At 32.2% G+C, this 20799-nt stretch overlaps 1 long non-coding RNA gene across 1 annotated transcript in view; it reads left to right on the top strand.

Annotated features, from left to right (window-relative positions):
- LOC144375098 (uncharacterized) overlaps positions 1–19478 on the top strand; it is a 38210-nt gene extending 18732 nt beyond the window's left edge. Inside the window, exons 2-4 of the long non-coding RNA XR_013434535.1 lie at positions 11580–12660; positions 15367–15525; positions 16960–19478. This is a non-coding gene — a long non-coding RNA (uncharacterized LOC144375098). The remainder of the gene's footprint in view (positions 1–11579; positions 12661–15366; positions 15526–16959) is intronic.
- The last annotated feature ends 1321 nt before the right edge of the window (positions 19479–20799 follow it).

The following is a 20799-nucleotide window of genomic DNA, read 5'->3' as shown; positions in this document are numbered from 1 at the left end:
AGAGAAATAAAAACTATTTTTAATCAATGAATATAAATTAATAAGAACTTTTTCATTTCAAAGTTATACAAAAGTAAATCATAGATATCTTTAAAAAGTCTTGAGAAGGATTTCAATACTAGAACAATATATTTAATAATACATTATACTGTCTCATTCCCTGAACACTAAAACTGAGTATTTTTCTTATATTTCTCTGAAATTCATTTATATTACAATAAATCAAATGACAGAATACTTTAAAAATAATACCTTTTGCTGTATTTATTATGTGTCCAGACAGTATGTCTGCCAAATTCTGCCAATACAAAGATGACTATACATTTAGTGAAGCCCAGGTCCCTGGTAGGAACTAAACATTAAGTGGTTATTCATATACATGAGATATATTTAATTAATCATAAATTTTAAAATATTGTGACTATCTATTATGGTTTAGATGAGGTGTCCCCAAAAAGCTCATATGTGAGACAATACAAGAAAATTCAGTTGTGAAATGATTGGGTTAAGACAGCCTTAACCTAATCAGTGCATTAATCCACTTTAAAATGTGTATCCTTTGAAACATGAATCATATTATTAGCAATTTATTCAAAGATAATTAGTATACCAGTATGTATATTTTTAATTGTAAATAATGAATTTGTTATACAAATTACATAAGTATAGTGAACTAGAAATGCAGGCACTAATTTTATATTTATATTGATTAATATCATAAAACTATATTACTGGGTGAAATGGAAGATAATAAATTGTTGTATTACATTCAATTATAAAAATGCAAGTATATATCTAATATTATGTGCATGATTTATATGTGTTCTATGTTGTAGGTAAAAAACTGCATATATTTTGTAGCCTGGAAAATGTTCACTAAATTATTATTATTTAATGATTTCTGATATTACATTTTTGAATAATTTAAAAAAATTTTCCTACAACATTTTTAGTTTTTATGTTTTTATTAGTGCTTATAGTTATATATATATATATATATATATATATATATATATATATATATATAATAGTGGGGTTACATATATAATAGTGGGGTTCTTGTTAATATATTTATACATGCATAGAATATATTTACTTCATTCAATTCCTAGTATTTCCCCTTTCCCTTTCACCTCCCCTAATCCCCTTCCTCTACTCTACTGATATTTCTTCTATTAATGTATTGTTCTTTTTAAAATTGGTACATTACAGGTATACATAAAAGTGGAGTTCATTGTGTTAGTATACATACATAGCATAGTTTGATACACTTTGTTCTGCAGTCCCTTCCTCTACTGTCCTGTTCTCCTTTGTATTTACATGAAATTCATCTTTTAAAAAAAATCCTCATTTCTCTCTAACTTCCATGTATGAGAGTAAATTTTCAACCTTTGATTTTCTGAGTGGCTTATTTTGCTTAGCATGATGTCTTCAGTTCCACCCATTTAGCAGCAAATTACTTAATTTTGTTGTTCCTTATGGCTGAGTAAAATTCCATTGTGTATATATACTAAATATTTACAACATTTTCTTTATCTGTTCATCTATTGACATATACCTGAGTTGGTTTTTATAACATGGCTATTGTAAATTGCTCTGCTATAAACACCAATGTGGTTGTATAACTATATTTTGCTGAATTTAGTTACTTTAGATAAATACTAAGGAGTGGGATAGCTGGGTTTTATGGTGGTTCCATTTTGAGGAATCTCCATATTGCCTTGAAATGTGATTGTACTAACTTGCATTCTTACCCAAAATGTATAAGTGTACCATTTCCCCCACATCCTCACCAATATTTATTATTGTTTATATTCTTGATGTTTGGAGTGAGCTGAAATCTCAGTATAGTTTGGATTTGTATTTCCCTGATTCCTAAAGATATTCAACATTTTTTTACACATTTTTTTGCCACTTAAATATTGAGAAGTGTCTGCTTAGTTCATTTGCCCACTTATTGGGTTGGGTTGTTGTTGTCATTTTGGTATTAAGTTTTTAGAATTCTTTGTATATTCTGGGTATCAGTACCCTGTTAGAATAGCTAACTGTCACTCTCCCATTCTGTAGGCTGTATATTCATGAGCTTAATTTTTTTTCTTTGCTGTGTGAAACCTTTATAATTTGGAGCTATCCCATTTATTGATTCTTGGTTTTATTTCTTGAGCTTTGGAAATCTTATTAAGAAAGTCAGTGTCCATACTGATATTTTGGAGTATAAATATTATGTTTTCTTCTAAACATTTTAGTGTTTTCTGTTTAATTCTTAAGTCTTTAAACTATTTTGAGTTGATTTTTGTGTAGACTGAGAGATCTAATTTCATTCTACTACATTTAGATACCCAGTTTTCCCAGCACCATTTGTTAAAAAGGTTATTTTTTCCCACAACATATGTTTTTGGATCCTCTGTCAAGGATCAGATGACTGTCTAAATGGATTTATTCCTGTGTCTGCCACTCTATTCCACTGGTCTTCATGTCTGTTTTTTTTTTTTTAATGTCAATAGCATGCTGTTTTTGTTACCATAGCTCTGTAGTATAATTTGAGATCAGGGATTGTGATGATTCCAGCAATATTCTTACTGCTCCATACTTTCTAATATAAATTAAAGTCTCTGTATGAATATATGTTACTATAATAGAAAAGTAATAAAATTAAACTATATTAAGTTTGAGGGAAATAATAGTTTGGATATAATTGTTTTACTTTTTATTTTCCATTTTGTTTCCAAATAAATTAAAATCTAGTTTCCTGACTCCAATTATTCTACTTAAATATTATCAGAAAAGAAAAAGATTCATATCAATAGTTTCTTTTCAAATCCAAGGACACCCTATTATAGGATAGCTCTGAGGAATCGGTTTAGCCAAATATAATTTCAGTATTAAAACAAAACTACTTTTAACTATAGTTTATACTGTTGCATGTTAAGCTACATCACCAGTTATTTTTCTTATTTGTCCCCTAAGTACTGATATTTTCTAAGGTCTCACATTCAGCATATATTCCATTTCACTCTACACATTCTTCACTAATCTACTTCCCTCCCATAATTTCAAATATCACCCTTCCTGGATGGTTCCCAAATTCTTAACTCAACATCAAAGGTACACAACAAACTTACTTACTTCACAGAGAAGCCTGAAATCCACTTGAACTTTGTTGGTGCCAATAAGAATTCCTTAGTTTCTCCTACAGGCATTCTTTCTCCTATGCCTTCAACTTTAAGTGTGCTTCTATCCTGTCCTTTACTTGGATTTTAAAACACACACTTCTTGAACTTCCTCCCTAGCGCCTGATAACTAGTCACTACATCTCTATTGATGATGTGCCTATCACATATCTGTCAGTGGCCAAACTAATTGAAGCCCTGGATGAGGTGTTATTTCCTTTTTTGCTCCCCATTGTACTGACTTAATTTGGACATTAATCACCTATATCCTACATGTCCAAAATAGTTTTCTATGAGAGCTTTCTAACTCCTTTTGCTTTCAGTCCCAAAGTCATCAGCATTAAATTGCTAAGGTCTTAATTATAAGTAGTGTATATTTGCAAGAGAAAAAGCTTAATACTAAGACATTAGCATGATGTTTCACATCTTTACTTCTCATTTCAAGCTTTCTTTGAAACTTCATTTTGCATATGCAATATATCTTCATCTCCAAAATACTCTATTGGTCACAAATAACTAAGCTCGTTCTCCTAAAATTTCCATACATACAGTTAATTTGACCTAGAGAAAGAGATGGCAATTCACTTAGAGTATAGGTAGTTATTGATTTTACCCAATTCTCAATTGTTTTACTCAGCATATCAAAAGAGAAGAAGTATGTTCTTTTCCTGTGCCTGCAAAGAATCTCTTTACCTTTTTACCTCTCTTTTTGTTATAATGGAGTACATGCCTAGCTCTGTATTGCAGTTAATTCCATAAGTGAGTCATCCTAATATGAATGCAAGCTTGTTTAAAGCAGAGGACTCTTAAAAAATAGAGTTTATTAATTACTTTCAAGAAATGGCAGTAACTTATATGCTTAAAGATATACATACATACACACACATATGTATTTTTTATTTAAAATTAATTTTACATTAGAAAGGAGGACAAGGAAAATGAATTTAGATACTTAAATTTATAGTAGCAGGTTACATAAATCAAGTAAAGCAATAACCAGCAGTGAGATCATAGTTTTAAAGTAATTAACACTCGAATGATAATTAGCAGCTAAATGTATGAAGAAACTGACTAGGCTAAAAACAAAATGTCTACTTTATTTAAGAAAAAGACAAACGTGTGTAGTTAGGGATAATTGAATTAAGGGATTCATGACCAAGATTTGAGATAGACTATAACAACTGGTGAAGTCCTTTAACATTCAAATTAACCATTCATTCTCTCACTGAAATTTATTTCTTTTTGAGTTAATACAATATACATGGTATTATATTGGGGATAATATCTTCATGAAGTTCATAATCATGAAACATGGAGGATAAACAGGAGGAGCAGAGAAGATGGGTAGGAAAAGAAGTCGAAAAAGGGAGAGGTGGAAGAGGAGGAAAGAAAAGGAGGAGGAGGAGGAAAAATGAAAGCTGAGGGAAAGAAGAGGTAAATGTAAGTAGAATGAGAAGAAGAGGAAGTTTATTTCATATATAACGTATAATGCTTACGACCTCCCATACATTTTTTCTAAGTGGTTTTTTATGTTTAATAACTCTTACAATCCTGGCAAAGGAGCTATTCTAACTACCTATATTATCTACATAAGAGAATTGAGATATAACATAGTCAGACAATTTCTTATCAAGATCATTGAATGACAAAGGATCTGATCTGGGTTTCAGTCAAGTAGATAATCCATAGCAGGAATAGTGAAGATCTACACCATTTCACTTTCACTTCTGTATTTAAATCAATTGTCTTCAATCTTTTGGTTTGGCCAAAGAATAAATTACTGGTAACCACTCGTTGATAATATTAAATAATTTTATAGAAGTAAATATAGAGATGGAAGCCTTTATGCACTACTTTTTTTTCAAGATCAATTTTGATTATTTCACTTCATGTATAAAACCTCTTTGCAAAAATGCTTATACAGGAATCTTATTTTTATCTATGAAAACTAATTTAAAGTCAACTGTCTAATCTAAGAGATTTAAGAATATAGACCAAACATATCATAAGGATAATACCAAAATAAAATAATTTTTTTCTCAATTTCTGTGATAGATTACATATTTCAGAGTAGTCTGTAAGATTCCATGGTTGTACAACTGTGTATATTTAAGGTAAAACAAAGATTTTTTAAAACTAACAGTTTATTAAGTACCTACTCCATTAGAGGTTTAATTATGAAAAAGTTTCTCTTCAGAACATTATGTATTTATAATATATTAAACATTTTATCTAAAAAACTGAACCAAATTTTTTTTTGCAAATAAATTGAATCCATTGCTCATAGGCAATTTGCACCCAAAATACTTTGTAAGTAATCAGTTTTATGTAACTTGTGATACTGCATCCAAATACCAAAAATAAGAAATGAGTAATAAACAATATTTCTAAAATATTGGAACTGTTACAGAAAGGAAAAAAATACAATTTTTGAAAATCTTAATGCATTCATTTAAAAAGGCATCTGATTATTTATTTGAAACTAAAATTATAATACCAATTCTATTTTATAGGTGGTCATTTTATTTTATAGTTTAAAATTGGGTCATAAAAAACAACTGGGGTTAGAAGTTGTTTTCACACATTTTAAAGAATATAATGAGATTGGGAGCTAAATCAGAGAATTTTTATTAAAGACAAAACCCTATTATTGACTTTCACCATCCTTAGAGACTATTTTGGAATGCTTTTTGAATGATGTAGATACATACATGACCACTATTTCTATTATTGTGATTATAGTTAGTGAATATTCTGATGAAAAAGAGATCAGTCTCAACATTTACTTTCTCCTAATGAATATCAAATTTTGATATAGTGTTGTAGAATAATTTTTCCTATAATTTTGTAGGTAGAAAAACTTGCATCTTTTTTCTACTCCTGTTAGTCTGAAGAATTTTAGCCAGATGTTTTAACTAAGCTAACAGTAAGCAATATATTTAATTATAATAGAATAATATCACACAGATTCTCGGGTGCTTCAAATCACCACTTTATACCTTCACTGATAAGTCAATCTCCAGGATCCCAATGTAAGTAGTAATACTTGCTATAAACATTACAAAATAAACACCAAAACCAGCCTAGATATAGTATTGTAGAATAATAGCAGAATAATAGCAGATTCAAATGGTGAGATGGAATAAGAGGTGTTAAATATTTAAATTATAAATGGGTTTTAAAAGAAAATTTCATAAGTTCAATAATGGCCACCTAAAGATAACAATCCCCAATGCCTGGAATAAGAATTTAACTTCAAGAGGTCTAAGTTTCACAGGTGTGCTTAAGTTAAGTAAAGGCTCTTGAGGAGAGGTTGAGTTATCCCAGAGGAACCCTAATTGACATTACAAGCATCCTTAGAAGAGAGAGGAAGAGGGGGATTAGACACATTCCCACAAGGTACAAGAAAGTGGTAAAAACACTACACTGATGACTTTGAAGATAGAGAAAAGTGTCATGAACCAGGGAATGTAGGTAGAAGTGGGAAGAACCACACAAAGGAGCGTGTTCTTGCCACTTATTTTGACCAGCAATGCTAATGTTAGACTTCTGGCTTCCAGAACTGTGAGAAAATAATTTTTTTTGTTGTTTTAAATCACCATGCTTGTGGTAATTTTTTTTTTTTACCACAGACTTAGAAAATTAAAAACAAGAATTTTCAAGCACAAACACAATGGATAAATGATTGAAAAAACAAACAAAAAAGAATTTGACAACATAAAATCTCAAACTTATACATGCTGAAAATGAAATTCAAGAAAATATAAACTATAAAGATTATTTAGCTACACATGTAAAAAAGCACTAATATTTTCCATGCATAAAAAATTATTAGCACTAAGACAAAACTCATTGCAAGTCAACCTTTGGAAAAAGAAAAACAAGAGGCAATAATATATACATTACCTCTTCTATATAAAACCTGAAAAGCAATCAAATAAATGCAAATAAAATAAAATATTTTTTTACTCCTAAATTGGCATAACCCAAAACTCTATATTTTCTCAGTTTGGTTTGGAATATGATGTATTAAGCTATAGCATTATCTTCTCATAGGAGGACAAACTGTAACCTCTTAGAGAAGAGTTTGATGTGCATATATGTAAAAACAATGACAAGTTGGTGTGTATTTAACCCTATGATTGAACTTCTTAAAATTAGTCTTAACAAAGTTACCAGTATATTTCATACAAAATTATTTTTTCAAGTGCTATTTATAGTAGTGATTTTAAAAAATCAAATGATTTAAATGATAATAGAATAGATTTACAATTATTGTAAATGATACAATGAAAAAGATGATATGATTATAAAACATGTTTTTAATTATAATTTAGGACCTCAGAAATGCTTTTGACGGTAAAAGTTAGTGAAATATGAAAGTTTACAAAAAAGTAAAATTGTGGAAAGTAAAACCATCCATTCAAAATTTATGAGATTGAATATTAAAAATTAAGCATATAATGACTTAGTCTCAGATTTTTAGAGTAGTTAATTTTCAGTGATAGCTATGTAGGTGAGTTTCATTTTTAATATCTAATTGTTCTGTTAGAGGTTTATTAGTCTTATTAGATTTCAAATTAAAATGTAAGTATCTAACCCTTACAGATAAAAATATAGCTTTTCCCATATATTATTTAGCATCACAATTAGCATATTGTCATATTTGCTTCTGATCTACCAGATTTTCTAGGTTTTATACAATGGAAAAAGTAATGATATAAAAAAAGTAGCAACAACTCTCTCTCATTCTCTCTTTCTATTTCTATAGTTAACAGATATACAAAAATTGGCATGGATAACATTTGTAATCAGAAACTAAGGTATTATATTTTAAAGCACAATAAAATGAAACCATTGGTTAAAATAAGGTAAGTCAATACACAGTGATCAATATTTCTAATATTTACAATAAAATATTTTGATTGGCCAGTCAACAGAGGAAGAAGTAAAGAAAATTATCAGCAAGATGGAGAATAAATAGCTGTTTCTGATTCCAAAAATCTTTGAATAAACTTAGTAAGCCACTAAGCACCTGTGAACCACAGTTCCCCATCACCCACACATAACCCACACTTGACCCACATGTGATGCCCAGAGGAAAGGCTACTGTCCAGGAAGAGTTTTAGAAGAACTTATGAACTGCAAATGTGATGGCTCAGGGTTCACAAGATAAGATGTGCTATTTTAAAATTCCATCTTGAGGATCCTTTAGACACAATTTACTTTGGGGATTGCATCAAATGAACTGACTAGCTAAGCTCTTTTAGAGAGTCAGGGAAAGGGTACTTATGCACTTCTTTTTTTTTTTTTTTTTCACCTTTTTTTTTTTTTCTGCTTCATGTTGGACAGTATGAAGTCATGATTTTCTTGTCATCATCAAATAAGTAAATAAATAAATAAATACTAACCATTCATAGTATCTACCTATTTCACTTTATTACTTTAAGAAGGAAATATGGCATTTGTGTCTGCCGCATTACTGACATAGTGAATACTTAATAAATAATGATAATCCTACTTTTTTAATGTTCATGGTTTCCCTTCAATCCTCTGCTTTCTCCTCAAATAACTTGTAGCCTTTCCTTTAAAATGGCTGGTATTATTTCCTCTGAGGAAAAATTATTAAATTATTAAAATGGAATTTAAAAGTACTTCAACTGCTTGACCACACCACTCTGACAAACAAAACAACCACAAGTACCGTCTGTGCCCCTCGTATGTCATGTCAAATGCCCCAGCAAGCAAATACTTCAGAGCAAAAGTTGACCATAGGAAGAGTAGCTTTTTCCTTAGACTTTGTGGCATGTGGTCAGGCAAATAAGTTCACATGAACTACCCACTTGTCTTTTGTGAGAGTCAGCAGATGTACATTTAGCTTCCACTAGAATGTGTCTCACTTATTCTGCCTAACAATAAAAAGCTGCATTCTTTAGCCCAGTTATCTGTAAGTGTTAAAATATTTTTTCAGACATGTGTTTCAATAAACAGCATGCCAATGATTGTTTATAGTGCTAAAATGTTTTCTCTAAGCATTCCACCTAGGGGAAAAAAAAAAAACTCCACTCTTTGATATCTCTCTTTTTCTTAAATACACACTGTGTTTTAGGAAGGTACCCACCTAGAATAGATTACAAAGCGTTCCTTAAGACTTTTAATAGCCCAGTGTTCCCACTAAAAGAGAATGTAAGTCTTCAAGAGGAAAAAAAAAAAAAAAAAAGAAAACCTGTTCCTCAGGGTGATTGGTTCTTCCCTTGTAGCATGATCTGGGTCAGTGGAAGGCCATATTTGGCTGGACATCTGTGATACAAGCTCTAACCTCATATGGAATAGGAGACCTGCATGTGTCCTTGGCAAACTACATGTATTATTTTATGTGGTTCAGTTGGGAATGCAGTGTTTCTCTGCACCTTGTGCATGCCAGTCCTCTGATTCCTGAAGGAGACCATGTTCCTATCCCAGCTACTGTATCTGAACATTGCATAGAATATAAAGCATCTCTAATGGGGCCAGTTTTCAATTCCACCCTTCCTCTTTTATTGACCTTTTGTACAAAAATCTTAGATTAACTTCAGGCTGGGAGTATTTGTTCTTTGAATAGCTAGTAAGACCAAAATAGGAAAGAAGGATCTTGAGTTGGTCACAGTCCAATGTATATTACTTCTTTTTTGCCAGTACATGCAGGTTTAATAAACACTTCGAGCTATCCCATTGTCCATGGTGGTGAGTTGTTATATTTTTAAACACACAAGATTCAGTTAACAGTATTTTAACGCTTGCTTATAGGGCTAAAATGTTATTCTTTAAAGACTACCACCTAATATTCTAATTAGAGATAAACCAAAAATTCAATGAAACTGAAAAAAAAGATAATTCCAGGTCTTTTATCATATCATGTGGTAGAATTGGCGCAGAAATCTAGTCTGGTTTCTGTTCTTATTAAGTATGTCCTCTTGGGCAAATAAAATAATGTCTTGATTTTCCTCCCCCCCCCAACTTGTTTCCCTCTCCTTTATGTAATTGTTTTAGAAATAGGTAAGATAATATGTAAAATTTATTTGTATAAACTACATTATGCTTGCACATTGCTATGAGGAAGGAAGAATAGTGCTATTGAGATTTTCTGAGTCTGTGACTAGTTTTCTTCATAATTGACTTTAATCAAACAAACCGAAGTAATGTTATTATCCCATTTCAATAAGCCTGATTCTTTTCCTACTTATAAAAAAAGAGACTTCAAAATTCCTCAGACAACCTATTACAAAGAGATAAACCATAATTAGTTACTGGTTGGAGACATACATACTATTCTTGGGTGATTTTTATTGAAAAAATAGGATATAATTAAGCATAAAAGTTAATTTCTTATGAATCATTTTGTTACTCAGAGGTAGAAAATTTACATTTTGATTATATTAATACTTTTTTTCCTTTTTGGTCTCTGGGTTAAAAGCAAGAAAAGTGACATTATTTTAACTGTTTAATTGCTTCCATTTTGTTTGGGAAACTTAACCTCAATTTAACCTCTGTGGCTACTGTGTGAGTCAAAATCAAATGACTTTGACGATCTCAGTCCCAGAATAATAAACTCTTTGGGGGCTTTAAAACTCTTTACCTTTAACAGGGGGAACTGAGCAGTCTTCAGCTTGTTTGTGTTCGTTGATTGATAATGAGCAGTTTCTCTGTCTGCATCTGTGTGGGACTATGTGAGGTCTGCTTTAGCCTGCTGGGAGTTGAGAGGAGGGAGAGGCAATCACAGTGGGTTTAAAAAATTGTTCTAAAGATGACATTTGGGAGGAAAATATTTTGGCCACAGGCCAATGTGATTTTTTTTTAATGCTAAAACAAGCTTGGCACTTTACATTTTCATTTTAATCTGTTTTCACAATTCAATGTAAGTTGACAGTTCAGTATGTCTAAGTAATAGAAAGTTTCTCCAAGTGGTGATGTCTATCAATAAGAAATTTAAAAAAAAAACACATAGTGAAGGAAAAATTTCAGAGTTAAAAATAATATTTTATGTTGCTTTCATCATTTTCTGCAAAATTTAGTAGAAATAAACTCTTCCTTGTTAATTATAGAATATCTGATCCCTACCTTTGTTGTCAATTTAATTTGAAAAAATAAGGCCCATTTTCAATATGCAGATAATTTCCTAAGAAATGAAACAATTCTTAATAAGTGTACAAGACAGAATAGGGATAAAATTCATGGAGCTTACTCTTTTTTATTAAGAATTGCACAGTATAAAAACGTTCAAATATAACCTGTATACTTAGTGGCTTATTCAGCAAAATAAATGTGTTAGATTTCAACATGTCTATGGCTTTAATAACATTACTGGCTTCTTTATTCTATGCTACTGGTTATCATTAATTCTACTAATATTGTGGTTCTTTGGGTTTTCAGGAGCATTGGTTAAAATGAAAAATGGTAATTTGCTGATCCAAGGTGCTATGCTTTGGAAATGATCAGGACAGCAGCTGGGCTGAACTTTCTGACTGAGAACAGCAGGTTAGAAGCCAGGAGAGGCTGGTTTATGTGCCTGGAGCCAAGAGCCTGCTTCCAAGTGGACAGGAGGACTTGAAGCCAGTACACATGGTCAGAAGAACCGACTCCAGCATGAGCAGTGTGTTCTCATTTATCCTTAAGTGAAGACATCTATGTTAAGTGAAGACAGGGATACTGTCATTTAACCAGAAGGCTGACTCAAGAAAAGTGTATTTCTTTATTGCTTGAAAGTCTATCCATGGAGAGTATGTCCCACAGAAACCATACTGACATTCAGTGACCACCACACTCTTTACATAAAACTTATTATTATGTGACTCATCTAGCCTCACCACATACTGGTCTTCCTCTGAGAAGCAAAAGTAGTTTGTTTTGTCTTGATAGCAACTTGTAGAATTTCCTGGGTCATTGAATCTATAGGATTCTCTCAAGAATTAGGAACTCTCTTCTGATTAACCTAAGAGCAACAGGCAAACCCAGACCTACTTTTCCCAGTCTTATGAGCTGCTGATTAGACAAGGAGGATTAATACAATCAAGAATGGGATTCAGAGTCCATAAAATAAAAATAAATCATTCACAGAGAATGTGTACTTATTCAGACTGGAGAAATCTTTAATTAAGAGTCCTGAGGGGCTGGGAATGTGGTTCAGTGGTAGAGTGCTGGCGTAACACATGCAAGGCCCTGGGTTCCATCCTCAGCAACACATAAAAATAAATAAAATAATGTTATAAAAAAAAGAGTCCTGAGATCTTTGATGCCATATAATCATGATAAATATATAATGTAATCATGCACGTTTTAAAATAATATTCTATAATTCAAAAATACTTCTATTAGAAGTCAAAATGATACACAACTGTGAATATTCAGCTGAACCCAGCAACAGATTCTTGTGAGGATCTGCTAGAGTGGATGGAAAGGAAATGCTCCAAGCAGTCCTCTGCCCTCAATGTCACTGTTCCCTGGGGAGATTTTGGTAAGTATTGAGCAGGAGGAGTAAGATCCTTTTTAGACCACTTGCCTGATCCTCTCGTGTTGCTAAAGTGTAGCTTCATAAACTTTGTCAGTCATAGGGAAAAGGATTGATAATCAAAGTTGAAAAATGGAAAAATACATTCTATCTAGAAGAGTACTAACCTCCATGTAAAGGTAAACCACAACACTACAAGGAGGAATGAGATTTTTTTCGAGATGTGATATTGATTCTCCAATAATACGTATACTGCAATGGGCTATACAGAAAGGATACCTGATTGAAAGTGAAGTCTCCTTTATTGTTACAAATCTGTCAGAAAAATTACCACTTTCTTGATATATTTTTTTAATGTTTGAAGGATATATTTTGTTCATTGAAAACTAAAGTTTCCCATTTATATAAATTATGAAAATAAGCTCTCATCTAAACAGTGATTCAGAATGACACACAAATATGAAGAACATCTGATAAACAGTGAAGAATCAAAATATATTGGATGATATAAAATACATTACTTACTCGCCTATTCATTATAGAAATTGCATTATGTAAGATCATAAGTTAAATTGTTACAAGTGTGAATTTAAATTAAATTTAGAGAACTTGACTTGAAAAGTTTTGTGGAGTGTTTTCTTTGTGCTTTAGTAACTCAGAATTATACTTTCTGCAAAGGCCAGTGTTCTTATAAATGTAAATCCTGATAAAGAGTTATATAAAGTTTTAGAACATTAAGTCACACAGAAAATATTGACTGAGTATTTACTGCTAGTTTAGAAATACAAGAGACAGGTATAGCTCTAGTTCTTACAGAGTTTCTATTGTGATGAAGAGAGAGTTTAAGTGAACAAAAAGTATGACAAAGGTCATAAGGGTCACAATGTGTCTATTAGATAAAAGAACATAGTTATCAGTTACATGTAACTTTAGTGGCTAGTTTTGTAGAGATAACATGTGTGCAAGATGTGTGTGTATAACTTATGTATTGTATGTGCAAGTTTATATAAAAGTTCTCATATATTCATATTTATACAGTACACATTTAATTAAATATAGATGTGTAACATATGTATGTTTATGTTATGTTTGCCTTATATAAGATACATGATGTATATATCTGTATATAATATATAAATATTTCACTGTTTAAGAAAGAAAGCAAAATGGTGAGTAGTGATTAGAGGGAGAGGCAGGACAGAGAGAAGCCTTCTATAAAAATTGTCATAAGATGAAAATAAGAATTACCTACCATAGAAAAAAGGGTTCAAGAAATAGGAGGGAAGAATTATAAGATTGCATGGGATCTCCAACAAAGGATGAGAAAAGGAGATTCAGAACACAAGTTGAACATGAGGACTAAAACATTTTCTGTTGTACAAAGAAGAAATTTAAACAAGTAATGAAATCTCCATACTACTTTTCATATTTGCTGCACCAATTTGCAGTCCAACTAGCAGTGTATGAGTGTACCTTTTTCCCCACATTTTTTGTTTGTATGCACAATAGCTGCCATTCTGACTGGAGTGAGATGAAATCTTAGACTAGTTTTGATTTGTATTTCTCTAATTGATAGCGATGATGAACATTTTTTCATATATTTGTTGATTCACTGTATATCATCTTCTGAGAAGTGTCTGTTCAGGTCCTTGGCCCATTTATTGATAGGGTTATTTTATTTTATTTTATTTTTGGTGTTTAGCTTTTTGAGTTCTTTATATACCCTAGGGATTAGTACTCTCTCTGATGTGTGAGGGGTAAAGATTTGCTCCCAAGATGTAGGCTCTCTATTCACCTCACAGATTATTTCTTTTGATGTAAAGAAACTTTTTAGTTTGCATACATCCCATTTATTGATTCTTGATTTTTATTCTTGCACCAAAGGAGTCTTATTAGGGAAGTTGGGGCCTAATCCCACATGATCCATCAGATTAGGGCCTACTTTTTCTTCTATTTGATGCAGGGTCTCTGGTTTTATTCCTAAGTCCTTGATCTATTTTGAGTTCAGTTTTCGTGGAAAATTGGGAATGGAACCACCATTTGACCCAGCTATCCCTCTCCTTGGTCTATACTCAAAGGACTTAAAAACAGCATACTACAGGGATACTGCCACATCAATATTTATAGCAGCACAATTCACAATAGCTAAACTGTGGAACCAACATGGATACCCTTCAATAGATAAATAGATTAAAAAATGTGGCATATATACACAATGGAATAATACTCAGAAATAAAAGAGAATAAGATCATAGCATTTACAGGTAAATGGATGATGTTAGAGAAGATAATGCTAAGTGAAGTTAGCCAATCCCAAAAAAACCAAAGGCCCAATGATTTCTCTGATATAAGGAGGCTGATTCATAATGGGGTAGGGAGGGGGAGCATGGGAGGAATAGACGAACTCCAGATAGGGCAGAGGGGTGGGAGGGGGCATAGCATTATTAATGATGGTGGAATGTGATGATCATTATTATCCAAAGTACATGTATGAAGATATGAATTGGTGTGAATATACTTTGTATACAACCAGAGATATGAAAAATTGTGCCCTATATATGTAATAAAAATTGAAATGCATCCCACTGTCATATATAAATTTAAAAAAATCTAATTAAAAAACAAGTAATGAAACCATTATATTTATTCATTTGGTGGCAGAATGTTGGGATGATTTTTGTTTAAGGGTTATTATTTTCTCCATTTCCATAGGAAGCTAAATTACTTTGAGAGAGAGAGATGGAGGAGGTTGTATGTGCAATTGATAAAGACAATTCAAATGAGTGCTGTGGATAACTGCAGAGAGAATTGGCAAACACTAAGAACCATCAGGTAGCATCAAGGCTGATCAATACTGGTCATCATGAATGGGTGTGTTACCAACTTTTATTTTTTTGTGATTTTCTCTAGCAGCTCTAGTGGGAGAATGGAGATGATAGGTTAGTTTAAATGATCTAAGATTGGGGCTTGGCAAAGATATGCAAAGGAAGTCCAACTGAGTTGGAGAAATGAGTTATTAATATAATAGTAATTTGTAAGCTAAATAAGGAACATGGTAAAGAAATGAGAAAAATTAACAGTTGAGAAAACAGATCAGATTCCAGAAATGTGTGGATTAGACAAAGAACAGAACTCTTCTACTCATAATGGAATGAGAGAGCTGGAAGAATGGAGACTGCCATAGATCTATACATCTAAATCTGGGATGCCAAACCCTTCACACCAATGACAATGCCCAGGCAGGATTATTGGAAGTGAAGTTGAAGCACATGGAGATAAGACCAAGAATAGAAAATGACAAGATGTCTTTGTGCAAGAATAGATGTTACATTTTTCCAAGAGTGCAATAGGATTTATTTTTTTTTCAATAGAACTTTGATGAAAAACGAAACAAAACTAAGACTTGAGTTGAGTGCTAAAGTTTTCAAAAAATTATTGGAAATGATTTGAATATGAGCAAAATTATGCAGAAAAAAATAATAAAGGGCAATAGATTTGAGTGTCATAATTTATAATTAAGAAGAGGTGCAGAGGTTTAGAGGCTTCCCTGAATTTGAAATCAAAGTGCAAATGACCCATAATATTCCAATGTGAATTCTATATAATTGACACTTCATGAAATCCTTAATTCTAGGTAATTACTTAATTATAATATGGTGATTACAAAGTACAACACTGTAAGTGCCAGTGGACAAATCCTTACAAAATGTACATACCATGTAACTACCACCCAGCTAAGATGGAAAAGATCACCAGTACCCAAGAAGCTTGCTTCCTTATTCTCACAGTCATTACCTACCCATGTAGACACATATTTACTAATCTGACTTCTTCATCATGGACTAGTTTTGTCTATTTTTGTGTGATTCTATAAATAGTTTGACCACATTGTTGGCCTATATACATGTATCAAAAGAAACTTATTTTTAAATCTCAAATTTTAACCAAATCAAGCTTGGCAGGCACTTTATCTGGAAAGTATGTATGTTTTGTCAAGTTCAATGTTTGAACTAAGTCCAATGAAAGGTAGTCAGAATTAAGATGAGGCTGTGAAGCTTTAACCCTAAACACAGATCACCATTATGGAGCAAAGAACTTGGAAACATCTAGTATATGGTTATATCTCTGAGTCCTTGTCTTGGCTCAAAGATGAATTAATCAATAATAACATGACTAATAGAAATCAAATTATTTTGAGGCACACATGACAATAAAGGCATTATTTTAATAACTGTATATATATTATCTTCATTATTGTTACCATTCATTTTGTAAGTTTGTTATTACTCCATCATCATTTTATAGATGCCCAAACTGAGTCATAATGAAGAACCATCATGGAAAACAGATGCCCATCTCCACCCAGGATCTGTAGCCAGAATCTCTGCTCCACTGGCAAACTTTCTGACAGATTCCTTCCACACCAGACTTTGACCTCCTTGCAAAGATTGTAGAATTCCAACTACAAATGCACAGGAACACATCTGCTACTCTCCAGCAATACAGAAGAAATTTGAAACCTGAACTATTCAAATGTATAGTCTTTGGTGAATATCTCTCAGGTCCACATTTTCCCTTCTCCTTGTTTTAACTAATCTAGAAAACTTCAGAGGTTAATCTTCACTGTGTTCTTGTATTATTTTCAGTGACTGCAAAATCAGTATATGATTTTTATCCTAAACTCACATTCATCACCAGTTTTATTACAAGAGTTGATGCTGCTAATGAGTGGAGGAAAGATGATGTATAGATTAGTAGCCATATCAAAACCACTTCCAAAAATAAAAACAGAAACCCTGTAACATTGCATTGATGTTTTCTATCCTTTAAACAATTGCCAACTGGTAAAATAGGCAAGACTTTAAAATTTTTAATGTACCCTTTATGGTGATGGCAAATGAAACCATCTTGCTTGTATCACTTCTTAATTCAGATTTATTGGGTATCTAGAGATTTATATTCCTTTCCCATAGTACAAGAATAAAATGTAACATGCAATTAGCAATCTTTTGAAGATGATGTCGTTGTGGGGGTGACAAAGATGTCATGATATCAGTAACACTTAAGTTCCTGAATGTTTGTGCACATTTGAAGCTTCCATATTTGCTTAAATGTACACAAAATGTGGAGAAAAATATGAATGTGATATTCTTTTATAAGAAATAGCATGTTACAGTAGGTGGAAAACTATGACATTATTACATTTAATACTCAATAAGTGACATGTTAATTTGTGAAGTGAAGGTAAATGCATTATGTCTTATAACCAGTAAAAGATACATCCTTACCCCAAAGTAATAATTTATCTCTAATTCACTTTGAACAATGAAATGAAAACTTTGTTAAAATTCAATATAACTGATTATCATTCTTGAGATTCAGAGATATTTTGGATATTTTTAAGTCATGGTTTTCCATCATTATTTGATGTAAAAATATTGTTTCAAAAAAGGGGTTTAAGGAAAACAAAAGCTTAGTGAACTTAAGCGTCTGTTTGATGTATTCTCATTAACTATAGTAATAAAAATGATATGACATACTATGTTTGCTGAATAGAGGGAGCCCACAGCACAAGTCAGTGCAGAAATGAAGGGGTTACTGTTTATCAGTGCACAAGAGATGGAAAATGCACACTGGCTCTCAAGTTCAAAGGGCTTGAGGGAACTCTGGTAACTTTATCCCCTTTAGTCACAAACTCTGAGGCGGCATATGGTTAACATCCTTTTTTGGTGTTATTTTTAAACTTGTTTATAAGACATAAATGAAAAGTATTCTAAACCCCATAATGATTTTTTTTTCTATGAACAGAAACTTGATGGTGATGGCAGTAACTCTTGAAGTTTCACTATCCAACCACTTTCCTCTGAGGAGGCAGGAATATGTACTGGAGAAGCCAACATCTAAAAACATAAAATAGTACATTGTTACTCTTCTTTTTTTTTTTCCTGAGTTTTCCAAAGCATAGGTATTACAGACCTAGACAGTTAAGATAGTTGAAAAGGGGATTTAGAGAACTGTCAAAAATCATTTAGAGAAAGAAAGTGTCTCCATATTTTCCATGAATCAAATGGTAAGGAGGGAATATCATTTTCTGACTAACTTAATTTCTGACTCTACAGCAGCTAGAAGCTTGGTTCTCCTAAATCACACAAGATATTTATTAAGGGGGGAAAAAAGCCAAAGGAAGTAATAAATGTCAAACACTCATCAAAAACAGGCTGGGCACTTTATTTATTTATTTATTTATTTTCGTCTCTACTGGAGTTCTTTGAACTTACAATAAGTAACCCATCTGTAGTTCAAATCTACTGTAAAGCTGCTTTACCACGCTACTTGTTTTAAAACTTACATCTTTCCCCAGGAAATTAGGAAACTAGGACCATAATGCAGTGCTAAATACAACCCTCTACTCCTTTTAATTTTCCTTGGGATATATTTAGAATTCCACACAATGAAAAATAGGTAACATTTAAAGTAAGAAGAAGCTGTAACATGCAAGTCATTTGTTTTAGGACAAGAATATGAACCTGCTCTGAAATATGGCTCCTCTTGGGGGCTCACCAGGGTCTCTCACTAGAAATTAAATGGTGCCTGCTGTGGTTTTCCCTGCTCTCTCATTTACTGTGTGTGCATTGGCTCTCCTTAAATGAAACTGAAAAGCAGTGCAGACAAAGTGCACAATATTTTAAAAGGCACTAGGTTTTACTTGTGCTTATTTGTGACAAAAGTTGGTATGTGTATATTGCTAAAATATGAAGAAAATGGTCTATATGGAATGAATATTGTGACTCAAATAACTTAATAAACCAATGAAAGAAAAAAACTGTGGACAGAAATACAATAAAGTTTATCTTTCTATTTTAGATAAACTAAATAGAATGACATTTCATTTCTTGCATCTCATACCTTTCTGTGATAACACAAATGCAATGGCAAACACTCTCGTGATTTATCGGATGTGAGAGAGGACAATCACTTTAAGCTCTGAGATGCAGGCCACTGTCCTTGTGTTCAAAGGCTTGGTCTCTACCTTTCTTCTGACAACACTTCCCTACACAGGGTTAGCACATGGTTCGTTCCCTTCCCCTCAGCATACAGATTCATATCCAGCACCTCATTTACTTGGGGTGATCCCTTGTGCAGGTCAGGGAGTGGATGAGAATCCTGGCTCTCAAACAAGTCCCCTCATTATAGGCTCCTATTTCCAGAGGTCAGATGCTGCCCTTGCTTAACATGACTGTTATTAAATTCACCTTACTTCCTGTGCACGATGGGTATTCATAGACGGATGTTTGGTAATGTGATGTTTCCACTGAACTCTTGAGGCACCATGTGAAAGTTCAAGGGAAAGAGAAAATGTGACATGGTAATCCAAAGAAAGATTTATATGCTGTATTTTGAGAAGATAATTCTACCCTTTTCAATATTATTCTCTGAACCTTGTGGTTCACACACACACACACACACACACACACACACACACACGGATGATCATTTTGGGTTTTGCAGGATTTTATAGATTTTCAGGCAAGTAAAAATAATCTTTCTTAAAATTCATTTTTTTGGCCATCTGATAGTTGAATAAAAATATTTAAATACTTCTGGTGAAATGAATATTTGCTTAGTGTGCTTTTCACAGAGCCCTGAAAATAGTCTGTTGATATTTATTTATTAATCAGGGCTAGTTTACTGCTCCAGACACAATGAGTAAATGCCACAACCAAAATTATAACCCAGGATTCCTCATTTCCAGTCATAAATTCCAGCCACGAAACTGAACTCTTCTTTCTAAGGTATTGCTGTAGAAATCTAGTCTTATTCTAAAGCTAAACTCTAGGGATTGTCTAAACCAGAAGGGTGTGATTATTTTTTCTTTTCTGAACTGTGGCTTTGCCATCTGTTAGTTTTCCTTTATTGCACAAAACTGATTTTTATGACCAAGAAGCTAAAGTTCTGGCAAAGAAATAGGGTTATCTTTTAACTATATTTTATTTTTGAAACCAGTATGTTTGTATGATCTCAAATATTGAGATACCTGTATTTTAAATATTCTTACATGAATTAGTTTTATCCAATATTAAATAAAATATTTAAGCATTCAAAAACTCATATTATAATTTCAGTTAGTCAATGATGAGTGCCAAT

The sequence above is a fragment of the Ictidomys tridecemlineatus genome, chromosome 2, assembly GCF_052094955.1.
Source record: "Ictidomys tridecemlineatus isolate mIctTri1 chromosome 2, mIctTri1.hap1, whole genome shotgun sequence".
NCBI classification, from domain to species: domain Eukaryota; kingdom Metazoa; phylum Chordata; class Mammalia; order Rodentia; family Sciuridae; genus Ictidomys; species Ictidomys tridecemlineatus.
Note: the sequence above shows the minus strand (reverse complement) of the source record. Positions and strands in the feature narration are given on the sequence as shown.